Below are 22,824 nucleotides of genomic sequence, written 5' to 3'. Positions count from 1 at the left end.
AAGAATAAGAATGACTTCAAGCCAAATCTGAAACTGAAACCACTGCATGTGTCTGAAGAGCCCTGAGCAGTGCTGAAAGGAGAGAGGTAGGATTGAAATATCTGTAAGCAAGGTAAAGAAAGTCTGAGGGCCAGGGAACATCAGCCTGTGGCCTGTACATAGTAGGCACTGATGCATGCACATCAGGGTTAGATCTTGGTATATACTTTGTCTTACCTCACTGGCAATCTGGTTATATTTCATTACTAACCTTAGCTAGCAAATCTTCTATTGAATAAACTCTATATTCTTTGCCTAAGTCCTACTCATTCCACGCTTTTCTTTCCATCTTGTTCTTTCTTTCTTTTAATAATGTTCACAACTGACCTATCCCAAAGAATTTTTAAATAATTTTCCATGTTTATTCTCTGTCTTTAAACTACTATAGCACCTTTTCTCATTTTCTACCCTGGGGTCATCTTGCTTTTTATCAGCACTATTTCTCCTTGATTTATTGATAGTTTCTCTATACCTATGCATATCTAACAGTGTGAAAATGATTGAAAATGACTGTAGAAATATATTTATATTAACACATGCATGCATGTGTGCGTATGTACATGCATCTTTTACACATACATAAACTGGGTATTGAAAGAATATTGATGTCACAGAGACAAGGTCATAACAGTAAATGACTCCATAAAGTTGTTTGAACTTGGACCTCAAAAATTCTTCCTCTTTATGTGTATTGCCCTTTCAGTGGAATTCCTTTTGCTTTTAATTAAATGGAAGTTTATTCCTTTGTTGACCTCTAGACGTTCAGGCTGAGCAGAGGATGTCCCAGTCCCTCTGTCCCCAGGCACAGCTGAGGCTGAGAACCCCAGTCAGGACTGTTCCCTGGCCATGCTGGAGGTGAGGTGACCTGGCCACAAGACCTGCTCCTACCAGGGACATGATACCTAGACAACCACCCTGCAAGTATGAAGAGCGAGTAAATTTATTTTTAACCAAAGACTAAATTTAGCATCCTCAGCCTTCACCCTGTGGGCCCATGGTCTGTTTTCTGCATGTTAGACTTTGCAAACAAAAGTATTTACTTTCTCATGAGCTTCTGTTCATGGGTTTTATCTGGGTGCTCAACTTAAAATGCAAATACCCATGGGTTTTTTATTTATTTTCACCAATATCAGACTGGGAACTTCCTGTATTTCAAGAGGAGGAATCTGTTGTTTGTGATTCACTCAGAGAAGATGGTTGCCTAGGAACTTTCTGGCAGGGCACAAAGACTAATTTATCCTGAACTGTCCCCAACCCATCCTGGGCTTCCTTCTGACACTTCTTTTCTCAGGTTTAGCCCCAGCTAAGGAAACTCTGGTTTCCATTCCCAGTTTCTAGACTGACACATCATTCTTTAGTGATATATATTTATATACACCACATATTTTATAGATAGTTTCAGAAATCTTTTGAATCATTGCTTTTTAAATACACTGTTTCCCCACATACCTACCTATAAAGCAAAAGATGTTTAAATACTTCAAATGCTATTTTATAGGACTTGAGGAAAAGAAAACTTGCAGAAGCTACCAGAATTATTTTTTTATATCTAATAATTCAATAAATTTAACTTTTAACATATAATTCTGGTAGACATTTAGCCTCTTTGAAGGTTTACCCCTTCATAAGATAGCATTGCTTGAAATTAAATATCTCAAGAGCTTTTGACTTTCAGTCTCTAAAACAGTTATAGTCTCTAACAAAATGTTGCACAAACTGAGGCTTAGGGCTAGCAAAGTGTGAAGATAAAACCATATGAGTTGGAAAAATGAAGGAAACAGTGCTGTGGGGGGTTTTTGTTTGTTTGTTTGGGGTTTTTTGGTTGGTTGATTGAGGGTTTTTTTGGTTGGTTGGTTGGTTTTTTCCCCTTCAGACAAATATTTGTGAACAGCAGAACTAATGGAGATGAATTTCCAATGTATTTGTATCTTCTGCTTGGTCTGCCCAGTGGCTAACAAAGGGCAAACTGCAAGCAAAGCTTTCCCTGCAGCTGGGAGGGTCACGCATGCACGGCGTGTTGCAAGGACGTGTGTCTAAGTGTCACACAGATTTGCTGAAGTCTAACACAGGATGGGCTCATGCCACAGTCTTCCCTCTGGTGTAGCCGATCCAGAAATCTCAGTCCTCTCCTGCTCTTTCTATATGCATAAAATTTAATGGATTTTAAGATTGTTTTCTCCTGTCTGGAGTATGGAACACAGGAGCTCTTAGTGGTCTCTGGTGCGAGTATGTCATGCACTAGGAAAAACACCTGGGCTTGAAAATGAAAAGGAGAAAAAAGGTGAATTCCTTTTCTTGTACGAGGATCACAGATCATGCATGGGCAGGAAAGTGTCAATCTGTCTGTGAATGTGTTCTTCTATCCCTGTGCCTCTATGACAGATCTGGAGGGTGTTGGTGTCTTCTCCCAAGTAACAAGTGAGAGGACAAAAGGAAATGGCCTCAAGTTGCACCAGGGGAGGTTCAGATTGGATATCAGGAAAAATTTCCTCACAGAAAAGGTTGTCACTCGTTGGAACAGGCTGCCCAGGAAACTGGTTGAGTTGCCATCCCTGGAGGTGTTTAAAAGACATGCAGATGAGGTTCTTAGGGACAGTTTAGTGCCAGTGTTAGGTTATGGTTGGACTCAATGATCTTGAGACTCTTCTCCAACCAAAAATGTTTCTATTATTCTATGATTGACACTGACTGACTGGTTCATGAGTCATTAAACACAGAAACATGCAGACAGCATCACATAAATCTTGTTTCTGGAGGAAATCAGGGTCAAGATAACATTAGCCAAGAGAATCTTTGGGATGCATTTAAAGTACTGGGAAGGAGAAGGTTTAATAATCTAGATACAAATCACATAGTCAATGTTTGTCCCACGGTCTTCTTCAGCTATTGGTCACAGCGGCATCACCCAGAACTTTTACAACTGAATGCAAGAAAAACTGAAAGAAACCATCATGAAATTGCAGCACTACCTTCCCTGAGGTCTAAGCTCAGTCAGAAATTACTCCAGGTTGTGGATCTTCAGGTTAGCTCAGTTAGCTTGAAATGAAATGTAAAAATTAAGCATGCCCAGCCGTTACCCCTGAAAACACCACCACCAGTTTAGTGTTCAGATGCAGAAGCCTAACCTGAGATCTGTGCTTCCTTGCAGCCAATAGCCCTATGCCCTCGCTCAATGGCTGAGGGCCCAATGTCTGCGGTGTTTGGTGCTGTAGCAGCAGAGTATGCTAACACATTTAGGTGACTTAAATATCTTAGATCCAGGCACCTGAAAGAAAAAGAAAAGGTACAGTGAGATGATAGAGGCTGTAAGTTACTAGAGGACATTGCTCTCTGGTCAGATCTGTTTGACATGGGAAATTATGGCCCCAGACCTCTGGACTTCCCACAGCCTGACACCAAGGAGCACTTGCCCACCGGGGATTTGCTGTGACTGCACGTGCCTGGTTTTTATTTCCTCTCCTTTTCTGGATATCTAAGTTGGCATTGTTGTGGTTTAACCCCAGCCTGCAACTAGGACCATGGTAGCTGCTCACTCACTCTCCCCTCTCCCCAGGTGGGATGACAGAAACTCATGTGTTGAGATAAGAACAGTTTGATAAGACGACAACAACAATAATGATGATGATGATGACGATGATAATAACATATAAAGTAAGTGATAATGCAATTGCTCATGAACTCCAGATACACTGAAAAATCACTGACAGAAAGGAGAGTACCCCAGGTTCCAAACAGCTGATCCCAGCAAGAGAGAAAAAAGGCAAAAGGCCAAAAGGTCCAGAACAGCAAAAGGACAAAAACTGCAAAACAGCAGAGTACTGAGATGGGGAAGCTGAATGGAACGAATATAGAACTCCAAACGGAACTCCAAATGGAACTGAACTAATGAACTGGAAAAACAGCTCCAGCTTTATACAGAGCATGATGCTAATGGTAGGGAATATTTCATTGACCAACCTGGATGTCAATCTAGATGCTCTCCCATTATTCTTCCCCTCAGCTGCTATTTGCATCTGCCAGTGGAAAGTTGAAAAAGTTCTTTCTCTCCATGGCAACAGCCAAAATATCAGTAAGTTCTTACATTCCTTTCATACCAGCTCCAAAACACAACTTAGAAGTTCAGCAAGTTATCACGTTATTTTCATACTAAATCCAAACCAAAAGACCATGCTAGCTACTAAAAATAAAATATTCTGGCTGCATGAAGAAAATTAACTCAATTTTAACTAAACCAGCACAGGCATGAACTGAACAACACATGATATCTGTTGTATATGCACACAAGGTGCCAGAGCATCAGACCATTTAACCCTGTCAAAGTGAGATCTACCGCAGGAAAGATGGCACTGTGAGGATCAGGTAGGGTGTTTGGCATTTGTTCTGTTCCTGTCACACTTCTGCATGCTTATTTCGCCTTTCAGACAGATGGACCTCAGCACGGCTTCATTTAGGCTAGTCTCCAACATTTATATTCTCCAAGTAGGTTCTCGCGCTCTGCAGTCCTCATCCTGGGGCTTGAGAAAGGTTGCTTGCACTACCCTTATCAACAACAGGAGTAACTGAGGATGTGGCAAGGTTTCCCCTGTTCCAAGAATACACATTATCCACCAGCTTCATGGAGTTTCCAGAGGTGTGCATGCTTGCAAAGTAATCTCTTGCCAACAGTGTAGACATTCGGCTCACTGCCAATCTTAGACTTTTCTGAGAGCTGTGCTGTCAACTTTGAAGGCAGAAAGAGAGAATTGCAGGACTTCTGGCTCCATTCTGCAGAGGGGAAACTCAGGGACTGGGGTTGATGTGCCAGAACCTGATGGGAATTTCTAGATGGCATCCTAACGTGAAGGTAGAGGTAATTAATATTAAGCTTTCAGGAAGTAAGTTAACTGAGTTAGGTCATACACTAGTATTTCTCAGACTATTTTGTTTCCTGATACCAAGCATCATTAATCTGTACATAAATATCAGAATTATGTAGGAAAATAAGGATACATTAATTGCACCTAGCTGAAAATTTTCTAAAATATTTCTTGACAAATAAATCCTTTTCCTAGTGATTTTTTTTCTTGAAAGTGAATTTTCATCCATGTCTGAGAAAGTGGGGGAAAGTGACTTAAATAATTTTAGACATTTTTTCTTTTATTCAGTATTTTTGTCTTGATTGAACCTGGTCAGTGAGCAAGCCACAGGTGACTCAGAGGCTGACTGTATGGAAATGGATGCTGTTGCTGTTTGGCTGCTTGAAGGTAAAGGGGCCCAAGATAGTTGGTTAACATTCAGGGACTGCTTCTACCAAGCTCAAGATCAGAGCATCCCGACATGTAGGAAGTCAAGGAAGGGAGCCAGGAGACCTGCGTGGTTAAACAGGGAACTGCTGCGTAAGCTCAAGTGGAAAAGGAGGGTTTACAAATCATGGAAGGAGGGGCTGGCCACTTGGGAAGAATATAAGGCTGTTGTTAAAGGATGTAGGGAGGCAACTAGGAAAGCTAAGGCCTCCTTCAAGTTAAACCTGGCGAGAGGGGTCAAGGACAACAGAAAGAGCTTCTTCAAATACATGGCAGATAAAACTAACACCAGAGGCAATGTAGGCCCACTGATGAATGGGGTGGGTGCCCTGGTGACAGAAGATACAGAGAGGGCAGAGTTACTGAATGCCTTCTTTGTCTCTGTCTACTCTGCCAGAGGCTGTCCTGTGGAGCCCCGTACCCCTGAGGCCCCAGAGGAAGGCAGGGCAATGGAGGAGTTTGCCTCAGTTGATGAGGACTGGGTTAGGGAGCAATTAAGCAACCTGGACATCCATAAATCCATGGGTCCAGATGGGATGCACCCGCGGGTGCTGAGGGAGCTGGCTGAAGTCATTGCTGGACCACTCTCCATCACCTTTGCCAGGTCTTGGGAAACGGGAGAGGTGCCTGAGGACTGGAGGAAAGCAAATGTCACTCCAGTCTTCAAAAAGGGCAAGAAGGAGCACCCGGGCAACAATAGACCAGTCAGCCTCACCTCCATCCCTGGGAAAGTGATGGAACACCTTATCCTTAGTGCCATCTTAAGACATATCAAGGATAAGAGGGTCATCAGGGGCAGTCAACATGGCTTCACCAAGGGGAAGTCGTGCTTGACCAACCTCATAGCCTTTTATGAAGACATAACAAGGTGGATTGAGGATGGTAGAGCGGAGGATGTGGTCTACCTTGACTTCAGTAAAGCATTTGACACCGTCTCCCACGGCACCCTCATGGCTAAACTGAGGAAGTGTGGACTGGACGATCGGGTAGTGAGGTGGACTGCAAACTGGCTGAAGGAGAGAAGCCAGAGAGTCGTGGTCAATGGGGCAGAGTCTGGTTGGAGGGCTGTATCTAGTGGAGTCCCTCAAGGGTCAGTTCTGGGACCAGTATTGTTCAATATATTAATCAACAACTTGGATGAGGCAATTGAGTGTACTATCAGCAAGTTTGCTGATGACACCAAACTGGGAGGAACGGCTGACATGCCAGAAGGCTGTGCTGCCAACCAGCGAGATCTGGACAGGCTGGAGAGTTGGGCAGGGAAAAATTTCATGAAATACAACAAGGGAAAATGTAGAGTCTTACATCTGGGCAGGAACAACCCCAGGTTCCAGTATAGGTTGGGGAATGACCTGTTAGAGAGCAGTGTAGGGGAAAGGGACCTGGGGGTCCTGGTGGACAGCAGGATGACCATGAGCCAGCACTGTGCCCTTGTGGCCAAGAAGGCCAATGGCATCCTGGGGTGTATTAGAAGTGGGGTGGTTAGTAGGTCGAGAGAGGTTCTCCTTCCCCTCTACTCTGCCCTGGTGAGACCTCATCTGGAATATTGTGTCCAGTTCTGGGCCCCTCAGTTCAAGAAGGACAGGGAACTGCTGGAGAGAGTCCAGCACAGGGCCACGAAGATGATGAAGGGAGTGGAGCATCTCCCTTATGAGGAAAGGCTGAGGGAGCTGGGGCTCTTTAGCTTGGCGAAGAGGAGACTGAGGGGTGACCTCATTAATGTTTATAAATATATAAAGGGTGGGTGTCATGAGGATGGAGTCAGGCTCTTCTCAGTGACAACCAGCGGTAAGACAAGGGGTAACGGGTTCAAGCTGGAACACAAGAGGTTCCACTTAAATTTGAGAAGAAACTTCTTCTCAGTGAGGGTAACGGAACACTGGAACAGGCTGCCCAGGGAGGTTGTGGAGTCTCCTTCTCTGGAGACATTCAAAACCCACCTGGACGCCTTCCTGTGTAACCTCATCTGGGTGTTCCTGCTCTGGCAGGGGCATTGGACCAGATGATCTTTTGAGGTCCCTTCCAATCCCTAACATTCTGTGATTCTGTGATTCTGTGAAGTATTTCTGAAGCAGGGGGACAGGAGTCTCATGTAAGTACAACTACTCACATCCTGGTGCCTTTGAAGCTCTGGGCTTCAGTCCGTTACATGTTGCAACCTGCAAGGCAGATCATTTAGCAACTGATGGAATTCATTAGAGTAGAACAATGATGACATTTGTATTGGCAGCTGCCTAGCAGCAAATATTTTAGTTTCATGCTAAGCATGATCAAATCAAACAGGAATTGATTATAAACCCAAGTCAATATTTTGCTGGCAAAAGTAAAGTATTCAGTGAGAAAAAAATGGCCACTTTTCAGAGAAACTTATTGTAATGTATTATTAATGCAAAGATGATCAGATAAAAACTGGAACTTGGCAAGCTGTCAAAAACTTCAAGTGAATCAAAAATTTATAAAACACTATTGAGTTATAACAATCCTATTATAGATCCCAGCAATCATTTTTACTGAAGCACGCTCCTTAGATTATTTTACTGTTGAGACATTAGGATACAAGGATTTAAAGATTATAAGCTTCTCCCTCTCTCTCTCTCATTCACTCTCTTTTCTTTTGGAATGACATAAAATTAAAAATGAAATTTACACAGTAAATTATTTAGCTTCGGTTCACATTTGGATTGAATAAGAACAATAGAGTTTAAAACAATGGCAGTATTTTTCCTTTATGGATTGTATTCTGCTGACTTACATGAAAAATTACTACTATTACATTCAAGCAGAATGAATTACTTTATGAAATCTGTAAACTTAATTCGTGCATGCACTCAACCACTAGCTGCAGACATGATGCTTTCAGGAAAAAAAAAATCCCTGGTGAAAACTTCTCTGTCTATGGATTTTCTCTGCTTGCAGATGTTTTAAATTTTTATTATCTATGTCATGCTTATATATGAGATCCATTCTTCCCAAATGCTGGGCAGTGACATCAGGTAGATACATTCTGAAATGGGCACCTATAACCGTCCATATCTCTTGAGTGTCTCTGCCTTTTTATATGGGGATTTCTAAAGTGCCTAAATCACTCTTGTATTTAAGAGTAATTTTTCTTGCAGATAGTTTAAAGCAAGGGATGTCTTGAAATATCGGTTCTTCTGCTGGATTTCAGCTTTGTCTGTCTCACTTAGGACTAAGCAATTCTTGTTCCCTAAAAGTAAGGCCAGCCCTGAAGGTTTGCTAGTCTAAAGCTATGTAGTTCTGAAATTAGGATAAAAGTTTACTTTCTTTCTTAACATAGGTGTCTCAGAGCAGAATATGAGCTTATCAGGTCCTATCAGTCCTACATACTGCAATACAATTGCAATAAATATATAGAAGGGAGAAGGTGTTGCCTGTACTTTCCTCTGCTGGGTTTCTGTCATATTGCCAGCTCTTTCAATTTGTATTCATATATTAATTTTTCTAAGTGATAAGGTAGCTGCTTTGTAATAATTGACTGTCAGCATAGGGAGCAAGGTATTTAGAAGGGACTTGAAAGATCTTTCTTTTAAGTCTCAGTTCTCCCATGGCTAAGACACACCATCACATGCAGACGCGGGCAAGATTTGTCTGCAGAGTGCAAAACGGTTTCCATATAAAATGCAGAAAGCCACATTGGGACAATACTGAGACTGAGTTGATGTCCCGGCTTCCCCAGCTGGTGGGCACCACACTAGCCGTGGGGTCCCAGTGTCCCACTTTTGGCTAATACAGACCCTGCAGGCTCAGACTGAAAGCAGAGCCCACCAGGTTTTACCTGCCCCCCCCACTATGCAGGCCATCTTCTGTTCTCCTTTTAGGAACATGGGGACAATCAAGAGTCTTTGTAAGTATTTGAATAATCTTAAAATGGCATGGATGATTAAGCTTTTCTTCATTTACCAGCTCACCTAAAGTCTGAATGCCAGAGCAGCTTTCATCTACTCACAAATATAGTGTAATGAAACCACAGCTGATACCATGACCCGTGAATTGTTATTTTTAACTTGACATTTCTTTACGTCACTGAGGATGTTTTGAGGAATTTGAAATAAATGAAATTACTGGGTTCTTTTGAACTAACAGTCTATTGTCAGGTTTATCATGTTACAGTGGTAACAGCAATTGCCTTAAGTGATTTTTAATGGATAACAGTATACATCAAGTTACGATCTTGTCAGATATGAACACTAACCAGGGTTAAGTTTCATCAATATTTGAATAGAAAACTAAAGAAAATCCTGAGGGCTAAAGAAAGCTGAGAGAACAAGAGGTTATTAGCAAAAGAAAAATAACAACAGGAAAACTTATTACAGTTAATTAAAATTAATTGACCGTACCGTTTTCAAAAAAATTAATGTGATTGCAGCTGTTTATGCAAAATATGGATGATTACTTTGTAATTAAGAACAGAAATTTTATAAACACAGTCACAATTGCTTCATTTACATGTGTATGTGTGTGTGTATATACATGTATATACGATCAGCTTCATATTCTCCAGCCTGGCATTTGCCAGATGAAGATGTCGCAATACGATTCTAAGTATACACATAATAAAGAGCCAAGTTCTGCTGTTCTGACATCGTACAGGATCGAATATGTAACGAGTAGTTTAAAAAGAGTAAAATAAACTTATATCATGATATAGCTTAAAAAATACCCAGTTGGTTCCCACATCCCATTATACTAGATTCTGAAAAGCATAAAAAAGAAACTATCCCTAGGTTTTCCAGTCAGACAGAGGCAAATGGACTGGAGATAGACAGTACAAACAAAGAAAATAGAAGAGAAAACTGCTAATTTACATGAACTACAATTTCCCTCGTTTTCAACTAGGATGAATAAGGGCAAGAGAATAAGGGCAGCTATGAAGGAGAAGAGAAATAGTCATGATGTATGACATTCAGTTTAAGATGACTAAATTTAAGTGGCTATGTGTAAATGTCTCTTCCTCTGCTCTGCGTGTCTAAGCTCCCGCTGTGTTCATTGGAGTTTTAGCTGAGACAGGGGAATCAAAAGAGCCATTCAGCTCACATACCTAGTGGTTTATCAGCCAGATTGCTCCCAGAGACAATGCCATGGGCATGAAAAAGAACTGGAAGGCATTTACTTTTCCGGTAAACTATTATACTGAGTATGGTAATCACCTTCCTGCCTGAATGCACTGCTTTGTAACATTCAAAATACCTTTAATTTATCTTCTTAGCTGAGGGAATATTTGTATGAGAGAATATCTATGACATGGCTGCAGTGTCACAGAGGCTTTCCTCATGCTCTATGGGATGAAAGAGATGCAGCTCAGCCATACAAATTTTCCCCAACCCTTCCACAGCAGAGATGTGAATTTCTGTCTTGTATGTAACTATTCATTTTTATTTATTTGACCTTTATTTTATCTTATTTGTACTGCTCACTTGAATGATGCTCCACACGTGTAAATTTAAACACACTTTTTTTATTTGGGCTTTTCAAAAACACTCTTTGCTCTCAGCATGTGGAGCAAGCAAGCAGGAAGCAATCTCCTGGTGTCATTTTAAGAGCCTTTCTGTAAATGATGTTGCACCCATTACCTAATGGTGCATGAAAGCAACATAAAACTGGAGATGCTCTTAGCAACGTTTCTGTGTCATCACAGCATTAGGACGTCAGCTCTTTGGGCCTGAACTTTTTGAGTGGCAAGCTACAGTTCAAGTATCACTTGATGCTCAGGCCTGAGTCATCTCCCTTCTGCACAGCGAGTGGCATTAAAGCCATGGTGGGATTGTAGTTGGCAATTTTCTCAGATGCTATTTCAGCATCATGAATCAGATTTTTGTTGGAGGAGGAGAGTAGTTGCATGCCCAGAGCTGTCTTCTAACATCTGAGGTTAATCTTGGTTCTGCCCATTTTCTACCTGTATTGCACTTCAAGTGAATTTTTTCACAGGTACCGTTTCTACACAAGGATGCCACCAGACATGTTATTATCTCTGAGTTACCTAGAACTGTGTTGTAGTTTCCTGAATGATCATGCTGGGCTTTCTGCCTCCTTCTCCCCTCTACCCCCTCTGTCCTGTTTGGCTGTTATTTGCAGCTCTGGGCTGTAGAAGGGACATGGCATTGGCCTTATGAGCAAAGTTTTCAGCTTATTAGCCTCTCAGCCAGTAAAGCATCTGATTCCATAATGGCTCATTGGCAAACCTAAAGGATTATCTTGTCTGCATTGCTGTCTGTCTGGCTATTTGTAACCATTGGCCAGCCCATCAGACTATCAGTAATAAGAACTATCTGCTGCATGTGAAGCCCAGTACTTAGCAAATCTTCAGAATTCCTCCAACATGTATGGTGACCCATTGTCTCAAATGAGCTCATTGCAAATACAGCATTTGGCGAATATTACCTCAGTGTGATTCACTAGAGTGCTGGCTAATGTGTTGCTTACTTCTGTTAGTTTCAAAAGAACAACTGTAATAATCAATTATCAGCAGGCGGTGGTTTCCTCCATGTTCAAATACATCAATTGCCAGTTGCTGCCAAGCTCTGCTGGGTGCATCACAAATTGTCAGAGCCTCCTGGTGCTTCTGTCTCTGGTACTTTGCACGGTGGCAATGTTTTCTGACCATTTTTACTGTCCGTAGATTCACGTTGGCCCAATAAAGTCTGCTTGTTGCCCAGTCTTTTGCATAATGCCATCTGAGGTGTCCTCATGAATCTTTTTCAGACTCTATTGGTGCATTTTAATTGGAGTCTCTGTTTTCCCCTCTTTCTGCACTTGCTCATTCTCTCAGTCACCTCTGGGTTTTTTCCATTCCAAAAGTCTCTGGTAGTCAAGGGAACTAGTTTCTGTGCAGCCGAGTCTGAGCTTATTATTTCTTTTAAAGGACTCATTGCATTGCCACTCTCAGTTTCTGTTTTTCAACTTGCATGTTTTGCAGATCTGGTAACCATTACAGCAGTGTCTGTGCTTGTTCCTCCAAATACTTTTCTTCGGATTTTTGTTTCACTTTGTTCTGCATTTTGTCCTTCTTTGAAATTACTCGATTTTCATTATCACATTTGAGATGTATTTTTATAACTCTAGCACTGAGCATGGAAATCACTGTGGCATAAAAATCAAAGATTTGTCAAGAATGCCCCTATATTTGCACCAAATAGGACAAGAGCAGCTAGACTGGGTTGAGCAAAGGTCTATCCAGCCCAGTATCTTACTCCTGGTAATAGCTGACAGCAGATGCCAAATGATGAGTTTGGAAAACTCATGGCCATCTCTGATAATACTGAAACATTCTTCAAGCATCCTACACGTTGCAAGTCAGTGCTTAGCTAAACCAATACACTGGGGGGATTTTTATTTATTTGTTTATTTTACATTTAATTACCCTTCAACAATTTTTCCTCTCTCGATCGGACTGGTTAATTTTGGAATCTATATAACTTCTGTGTAAACCTCCAACAATCTGAGGCAAGAAATTCTGTAGCTGAAGTATAAGCTGTGTGAAGAACACCTTGCCTTCCTTTTCTTATTTTTTTTGTGAACTTACCACCTCCTAGTACCAATTGATGCTTTCTTGTTCTTGTATAGAAATAGGTGGCAAATAGTTCTTTCCTGCCTGGTCTCTGCCTGCCCATCACAATTTCATAATCTTCTATTATATCCCTCCTTCAGTCATTGCTTTTCAAAGCATAATGTTGTTTTCTGTTTTGTTCTGTGTTCTTTTCCTGATAATTCTTTATGTTGGCTTTTTTTTTTTTTTTTAACCATAACTCCACACCTTGCCACCATGTTCAAGGAATTTTCTAGTTATCCATTAGAAGCCTAGGATCTTGGTCCTGAATGGTAATATTAGATAAAATTGCACACTTATATATCAGAAGTATTTCCTCATTTTCCTCATTGTACATTTCTCTGCCTTAAGTTCTGATGTCTAGTCATTTAGCTTTAAGAGGTTCTAACACAGTTTTCCATTGTTGGTCTTCAATTTTCCTACCCTGAATAACCTAGTATTCTCAGCAAACTTTGTCACTTCACCACCCACCTTCTGTGTCACAGCATGTAAGAATATGTTAAACAGCATGAGTCCCAGGACAGTCCCTGTGGGACTCCATTGGTGACCTCCCTCCACTGTGAAAATTGGGCATTTATTCTTATCCTTTCTTCCAATTGTTTAATCAATTATTTATTCATGCAACGACCTTTTTATCCCAAGCCTGTTTAGTTACTTTAGGAGCCTTTGTAGAAGGACCTTGCAGAATGTCTTTTGGAAATCCATGTAGACTGTATCAGCCAGATCTCTTTTATCCACATGAATGAAATAAGCAGGTTTTAAAGTGTGAATAATTTGACCTATTTCCAGGCACCTACAATAGGATGAAATGAAGGTACCCTTGGAGTGTTTATTCACTCCATTGACTTGAAAGGCAATCTGGACATACAGATGGTGGCTTCAGTGAGCTTTCCACTAGACATTACAGGTATGCCTGCCTTTCTGCCTAAAATGTATAAGAAGATTTGTCTACAACTTCCTGACCCACAAATCATTTATTCATTGTTTTCCCACAGAAGTCAGCTCTTCACTCCAAGTCCAGTTTTCTGAAATAGCTCTTGCTCTTGAGTCCATTCATTTGTTCTCCTGTTCCACTTTGTACCCAAATTTTGTGATTTTTCTGATGTAATGCTTTACTTTGCTTTGAATGCTCAGCAAAATGGAGGATTCCAAGCGGGACAGGGAAAACTAACAGAGAAATTTTAATAGGGCTTTTAAAGACTGACTTCACTCTTATCAGTTCAGATTGACACATCTGAACACAGGAGAAGAATCAGGATTCCAAGACAATTCCTTCGTGCCCTCCAGGGTCCCGATCTGGCACCTTGTCACATAACACCATCTGAACACAACATGCACTTTCCATTGTTCAATATGTTTATGTTCAAAAGTGTGGTGCTAGGTTTTAAACTGGCTTTTTGGGTTCTCTAACTTGCCTTTTTTTGCATAGACTGTCTAATTTTCTTTCAGAATGACCCTTTTCCATGAATGAAAAGACAGATTAACATGTTCGATGTCTAGCTTAAATATTTGATCTGCTCATATAAATTGAGAGAAGTATTGATATATCTGTCAGATATTCTTATTGTAACAGAGAAATAACCATTCATTTAATTCATTATATTACTATAACAACTATTACTATTTGACCCTGTGAATATGTTTCTGTAGATGCTTGTCATCTGAGAGTTTCTTTATTCAAAAGTTTCAAATGGTTGTTAGAATTAACCCAATTAGTTTTCCTTTATGTTAATTATACTAATTCTTAGAACTCAGAGAGCTATGTTTCTCTGTCTGTATCATGCTAGCATACCAATTCAGTTTTATATAACAGTTTGGTTGGCTGTATTTCCACTGATAATTTGTGTGGAACAGCTTCTTGGTCCTTATGGTCCACTCTCTTTTGTGTTTTCAGTTTCCTAACAGTGTCTGCTTATTTACATTTTCTTTTTCTTAATTTGCTATGTTTATTATTTAATATGATTCATTCTGAAGTATTTTCTGCCATATCTCAGACCATATAGTAGTACCTGTTTCAAAAGCTTGCTAGCAATTTGTGATTAGGTAATTTTAGTCTGAATGAGTATTATGTGTTTTTCTTAGGCAAAAACTACCTCTGTCTTTCGTGATTTAGACTGAATGCCTATAATTCTATAGCTAACAAAATTAAATCTTGGAATGCCCTGTCTCTAGACTTCAATATCAGACCACTTTAGAAATATGAATATTTTAGGGGGTTAAAGTTAGAACATTTATAGTAATGTATCTGGGGAATTTATTATGCCTCCCTTGAAGTACATAATATTATTTAATTCCAGATTAATATGTCTGGCAGCAAGTCCCTCAGTATTTCTTACTTGTTCTTCACAAGCCCTTGCTCTAACATCTGGCTACTGTTGCTCTTGCCCATGCTCTCAGACCAGGCCTGTCAAATGTCACTTATTTTTGGCCTTGGCCTCACACTCTTTCATGGTGATATTTCTTTCTTGCACGTTTGCATTAAAGTACTGAGGCATTTCTCCTGCCTTTGAGCCTCAGTAGTGGCTGTGGAGCCCAGGTCTTCTACTGAGGTGTGCCTGACGTGGGGACCTCCTTGCAGGAATAGACATCAGTGCAGAGCTCCACGGTCCAGCAGGGCTTTCCTTGTCAAGGTCACCTCTGCAGTTACCCCTTGGGATACCTGTCACTTTTCATCATGTGCTCTCCCACATGCACAGGACATGGTACTCAGTCCCACCACATTGCCCCAGCCTCAGAAGGTGGTTTCCCAGAGCAGGTACAGCCCCCACCAACGGTAGGGCCACATCAAGGTGCATGTGTGCAAACACATCATGTCACATCCCATTTTCCGCTTGTTTGACAAAGCAGACAAAGGCAGAAGGAAATGGAGGTTGATTCATGTCAGGTGTGTCATGGGAGAAGCAGAGTCGTGGAGAGATGGACTTAGTTCCCCAACATTGCATAGGAAGAACATGGCAGAGTGAGGAATTAAACACAGACCTTCCAGCTGCCCATCAGTGCCATAGCTCTAAGACTGAATGTCTCCACTGTGATGAGGAACTGCCTTTCAGATGAGTTGCAAAGCAGTTAGCTTGCTCCTCTGCAGTCATTAAAGATCTCAAGATTGCTTTTCATGAGCTTCCAGTAGTGTTACTTAGCTGAGCGTCCTGGCTACAGTCCAACCTGGCTTACTGCAGACTGCATCTCTAGACTTCCATCATTTCAGCTGTGTAATATAAACCATCTTAACACATCACTCAGCACTGCTGATGAAGCAAAAAAAAGTTACATAAAGTTGCTCCATAGCCACTGTAAAGCCATGAAGTGAAGCAATTCTCTTATGCAAATGCTGTATGCAAAGTATAGTCTGTCTGCATTTCCAGTGCATGGAATTTTTCATTGTTTCAACTATCACTATTGTTATCATATACATTCATATATAATCTCATGGACCAAGGAGCTCTATGAAACAACAATCTTTTGCCTTGAACTTTGAACTGATTATACACATAGAAGTCAAATTCATGTTTCAATAGCAGCTTTTTTGGAAAATCTAGGTACAGACAGAAAGGGATGAATAATTGTGATGTCTCTTCAGACTCTTAGGCAGAGTCCTAAGAAATTTCTGAGCACCTCTGGAGAATTTTCTCTTCATTTTCATATCAAAACATCTGTAGTATCTGAATTAATCTTCTTCCTTTTCTTCTGGATGGTCCTCTCCAGACAAGCAATGCCAATGTTAATGAAGCTCTGTACGTGCAATCCTGGGGCATTCAGATCCAGTAGATGTGTTGTGTAGTTTCCTATGTTTGACTGGCCTGTCAAATCCCAAGGTGAAGTCCCATACTGTTAATGATTTTCGCTTCTCAATTCCTTGCTACTGGAGCAAGGCTATGTTTCCAGCACTTCAGCTCTTTAAGGAGATAGTGAGGAAACAAGTCCCAGCACAGGGTATAGATTCCTTGGCTATAACCTGCACCAGGCACACCTTAGGCCAGCATTTACCAATTGCTCGCAACATGTATGCTAACCCCAAGAAACATTATAAACTTTGCATTTTTTTATTAGTTTTTAAAATATGTCATGCTAATTTTGTGAAAGTATTGCATTGACTCCATCTGACAGTTTTACGTAGTCTGCTCTTAAGCACCAGCAAGATATTAATCAGGTTTCTTAAGAGTTTTTGCCCATTTTCCACGCAGAGACTTCTGCCTCCCACTGCTTAAAATAGGTTTCAGGTTCAGCTTGAGTTTCTTCCATGGATTTTTCCACCATTCTATTTTTATGTACTCATTTTAAAGCCAGTATAGTTCTTTTTTCAGATATGTAGAGGGGGCAAAAAAAATTTCTAAGCACAAGACCATTAGCAGACTTCAGTTGCTTACCTTCTTTCCAGCTAAGTATATATAGTATATCAACATTGCTTTTGGATGTAAAGCCCTGTGTATGTTGAACTGGTTCAGATTATCTCATTTTATTGCTTTGATTCTTTCAGAGTCTAATCCATTATACTAATGCTTTATGATATGACTGGAATGATACGTAAGACTTGATTGGAATATGAATTGTCCCTGAGTTATTTCTTTTCTGGGACAAAGATTTTGAAACTTTTCTGCATAAGAAATGGTTAGTAATTTTTTTGTTATTATCTTATTCCAGTTGTATTTCTTACTTTAGTTAGAAGTGTAAGTTAATATTTGAGACCTCTCAATAGGTCTTTTTACTTTCTAGAACCTGACAAAAATGCCACAGGATTATCAGCCTGCCTTTTTGTTATACAGCCTCTACAAAATTTACTAAAAATATCCATTCCTGTTAAATTAAATCCAACATTTGCTATATATACTCACAGAAATGTGCTCTAGAAATCGCAAAATATAACCAACTTGAAAAAGTTAAATCAATCAGCACCTCACCCACTAGATTATCAGAGCTTGATTAAAAAAAAAAAAAAAAAAGATTGCTAAAAGGTAAGTCCCAGAAAACCGAAATGTAAATTCCCCTTGTCACTTTTTTGTGTCATTGGCAGATGCCCCAGGCAACTCTGCTTTCTCCGTCTCAGCAAGTGGAAACTATTACCCTAGAGCATGGTGTCTGAAGAGATTTCGGAGCTCAGATAAACTCCAGGGCAGCAGGATGAGTTAACAGGGATGAGGGATGATGAGGGCAAGAATTTCCAAATCCTACCACCTGCAGTTCTCTTTTATGGGAGACCTGAATGCTTGGGTGCATGTTTCAGTTTCAATACTTTCTCCTTGTGTCCGAAGTGGGTATCAAGCTGTGCAGTGCTGTTGACACAACCAGTTCTGTCCGTCCTTTTGTGCTGTTTGTCCTCCCAGCAGAATGAGCTAGGGACAAGCACTGCCGACTAATGGCAACAATTTGCTCTTAACACTGTATTTGTTCCATCCACTCTTTATGTTCTGTCATTCCAGAGAGTATGGGTCTGCTCTCCTCAATCCATCTGCAGTAATTTGTGATGACACCAGATACCATGTGGAGGGAGCAAGCGTGACCCCACCGCAGGACTCTGCCTCCTGCCTAGCAACAGCATCCACCGGTGTGCTGGTGGTGTGTTCTTCCTCCCCTTGATAGAAGAACAAATGCTAATATTCTTCACATGTGACTCCAGAAACTGAATAACAGGAGCTGACCTGACCAGAAATGCCAGGATCACAAAGTCTCGGGAGCTTAGTCACTAGCATAATGCATCATTACGCTACTGAACCAAACTCCTTGCTTGCTGTTTGCAGCCACATTAAATATAAATAAGAGAACTAAACAAACCACTGAAAAATAGTCTAATTAAATTGTGCAGTGAGATAGGCCTGTGGCTTTTAGTGCTTTTAATTCCCTATGAAAAAAAATAAAAGCATGTTCTCTTTCCTTCTTTTTTATGACATTTGTTCCCACACAGAAAGGCTAAAAGCAGCTTGTGTTGGCTTGCTGTTAATAAAGGACTTTGTCCTGTGAACTTGCCTGCAAATGACTTTGCGGGGTTAAATAAAGCATCTGCAGGACCAAAACAAGAGTTCAATCAACAGTGGCCATGATCAAATTTCATTTCTGTGCCCGCTGATCTCCACTGCAGACTAAGCCCTGTGCCTGGAAGGGCCCTTTGCTCTCTGGCCTGAAGAAGGAGGGGAGTCAGGAGCACAGCACAAATGGTACGGCATAACACGGCACGGCACGGCACACTGCTGCTCTTCCAGGTCCTCTTCTCTGTCCAGGCTGAAGACCATGCTCAGCTGTGAGCACATCCTTTGGGAGTCAGCATTACTACTCACAGGCTGAAAGATAAGAAGGTGCCTAAGTGCTGTCTAAGCCAAGGTCTAGTTGGGAGTACTTATCTCTTCTCTGTGTGAAATGTTTCCAAGTTTTACAAAAGATAAAAGTGACAGCGTCCATAAGTAGCACTTACAGTCTTTTAGTTTTCAGTGCTCCATCTCACCTGAAGGATTCGTAAAACAACTTTCTTCAACTCTAGCTGTCTGCACTTCTCCCTAAAGGAGAAATATCGATTAAACTTTTCATGATGTGTAAACACGCACATTTCCTGTATACATGACGGTGTTTTCACAAACAATGCCCCAGTCCCTGCGTTTAGCTCCAGAGAGGTATTTCATGGAAAATACTTTCCAGTCACTCTGCTTCTGATTACAATAGCAAATCTGAAACATGGCCACTTGCCACATGGTCCTCCAAGCACTCATAATATCCCCCTTCTCCCAAATCAGACACATTTGAATTTCTTTGCCTCATAGAATCCAGCAGATTTTTTGGGTGAGGAAAAACACATATTCTGGAAAATGAGAGACTGAATATTTCCCTCTGGATTCGAGTTGATGAATATTAAAGAATGGCAGCAGTTCTGATTCACAGAGAAGAAAAAAACCACTACTCCAATCTCCTGAGCCATATTGGAAAGCTTATTTTAGTTAGTAAAGGGAGTTATGAAAATTACACTGGAGTTGTCAACACTTTGGTATCCTTGAAGCATTTTGGCACTCTTCAGTCGCAGGAATTGAATCACGAGAGACTGCCCCATTGCTGTGCTGGTCTCTGTCCTAACAGGTGTATCAGGGAATGTTTGCCAAAAAGGCAGAAAATGGTGCATTTCTGATGAGCCAGTGGATGCCATTTGGCCAGAGAAGTAGCCTGATGATAATGATATGTAAAAACACAAGCAAAACATAACCTCATGTGAATCTCTGAGTGCTGGATTTTGCCTGCAGTCTGTAGACTCTTGAAAATATTAGGATTAGGCAATATATTTTAAATCACATCAACAGCCATTTTTAGAAAAGAACATGCTGTCTGGGCTCTACAGCTCACCAATCACATAAAATTAAATAGGCCACAAGCACCCAAACCTTAGCCCTCCTTTGGTACTTAATAAAAACATATAACATTTTGAAATTCTCTAGCAACAGTGTTTCTAAAAATAGACTTTTAAGCTAGCAGCACAGAGTATTCTTCCAACCTTTTCACGTGTTTGCAAATGACGAAATTGTTCCTCTTGTAATTAATGGCATTATGCTGAGGAATATTGGGGAAACATACCTAAAGGCTCTGACAATAATTTTGTTACTAATATATTCCCCCGGTTTGCCTTTGAACTCTGTCATTCCTTGCCTTGCAGCTGTGTTTAATGAGTGGTGAGATTATTCAAATCAGCCCACAGCAGAACATTGTTTTCTTAGTTCCTAGATCTTGAGAAGACATCTGCCACAGTCAGAAGGTAAAACCTGAATCACCACCTTAGCATCAAATTCAATTTTATGCTTAAGGGTTTGTAAGTACCTTTGTACCCCATAAATATAATTGCGCTCAGTTGTGATGGAGCTGATCTCTACTTACAGCAGCTGCCAATGAGCCAGCAATAAAAAAAAGGGAGAAACAGCTCAGCCTGTCACTGATGAGTGAGAACCCAAATGTGACAGTGCTTATGCTGTAGCATACAAGCTTCTGCAAGTAGATTGCAAAGAGAGTTTACAGGATGCTCAGATGCAGGAAATTTGTATTTGGGAGCTTGTTGCCATCTGTTATTTCCCATTCTTAACCACTGGGTTTAGTCCCTGGGAAAGAAAAGGGAGATAGAAAGAAATTTGATCCTGTAAAAAAAGATATATTGTGCAAGAGACATTTTCCAGTGTGGAAAAAAAATTAATAAAGTCCAATTTAAAACTGATAAATAGTCAATTCAGTATGGTAGGATTAAGGATTTTTCCTAAAGAATTTACAGAGATAAGCATCGCATGAATAAATAAATTCAGCTGCAGCAGACTAACGTATTTATTGATTCACAAGCCATTTGTTTGAGAGTTTGCCCCTGAGGAGCAGAAGGTATCCTATTATTATTGATAATATAAGACTTGCAGTTATATTCAGAGATGACAAACTACATTTAAATGATGTCTTGGGGTTAGAACAAGAACCTACCAAAGCCAGGAAATTCAAAGTTAACTCTGACACTATGTCAGACTGCATGGTGTCAGGAAAAATGACAGTTGTGCCTTTGCATTTCTTGGCTTCTGTGGTTTATATCTCAATTTTAATGGCATAGAAGTGATATCATTTCCCTCTAAATTAATTTTTGTTTTGCTATATCATAAATAAAAAGGAACAGTGCAGGAACATGAATACGGAAAGAGGCCACAACAGCTCTCCTAGGGTTATACTTGCCCATGGTATAAATTACTCTTTACCACCTGTCTAAAGATCTACTTTCCAAATGGATTATTATTTACTAGTTACGTTTGCCTAGTTAAACAATTTGCTGACAGCTTTTGCAAGCAGATATAAAGACAAAATACCTGGCCAAGAAGCTTACAGAGAGGACAGGCAACAGAAAAATAGGGCTTGCCAGGGTGAAAAGTGAAACCATGTGAGTGTGGCTCTGAGTGGTGCCAGATCTTTGAGCTTTTCAAAGACACTTTTTTTTTTTTTTTTACCAGTTATCCCTTTTTCTAACATCTGTTGGGAGAAAATACCTTGAAAATAACATTCACCATCCTGGAGACTCAAATGTCACATCTGCCTTGAGCAGTGGCTGCTGGTGCTCCTACATCCAGTTAAGTCAGGGCAGCTGAGCTGGTTATACCAACCATCTTCACTGAGGAGCACATACCCTCGCTTGAGGGGTCTCAGGGGAGATTTTATGAGAGACCTTTGATCTCTTCCTATCCACATCCTTCAAGGAACAGGAGGATCTCCTGCCTGTGTGCTAGCTAGCTGTGCCGTATGTGCAATTTTCTTGCGGACGGAAAAGGTTTAGCTAAAACTATGCTTTCGTAGGTGGGGGAAAACCTACATTTGCCTTTACTGTGCCCTGGGAGGCAATTCATGGAGCTTAAATTATAATTGGTAGGAATAAACTTTGCTCCAAATCCTTTTTATTTATATAGCTGACAGGGATCTCTCAGGCTATACAAACTCTTACCCTTCTGTATCTCAGCTCCTAGATATTACAAATCAGAAGCCTAGAGCTGTTTACACAGCGCATTTGTTGCATGTTGCAGAGGACACTGCACCTGTTAATCTATGGCAGGATTATATTCACAGATCAATGTATTCATAGAAACTACAAAGGTTACAGTCCGGGTTAACTTCCAGGCAGCAAGGAAGGAATCCATCCACTTTAAGGAGGATAGTTCAGGAATACTGGACTATTTAAAGGGCTGACATGAGAAGTGTTCAATCGGCTGTTTCTCATGTGTATGACAAAACTGACAACCTAGACCCTTTCTTTAGCTATCCCAGTGCAGTAAAAGATGTAAGGTAGATGCCTAGGTGAGGACCCTCTGTTTGAATATGGAGCTTGACAATTATATTTCCTCTGAAGGTACCCCAGCAGAGGTTTGCCTTCAAAACCAAACACAGTATATGTATTTTTCCCACAGTGGGCAAATTCACAATTTGCAACTCTTCTGAGATGTTTATCTTGATAAAAACCCATCA

This window comes from Caloenas nicobarica, chromosome 1 (genome assembly GCF_036013445.1).
Source record: "Caloenas nicobarica isolate bCalNic1 chromosome 1, bCalNic1.hap1, whole genome shotgun sequence".
NCBI lineage: Eukaryota > Metazoa > Chordata > Aves > Columbiformes > Columbidae > Caloenas > Caloenas nicobarica.
Note: the sequence above shows the minus strand (reverse complement) of the source record.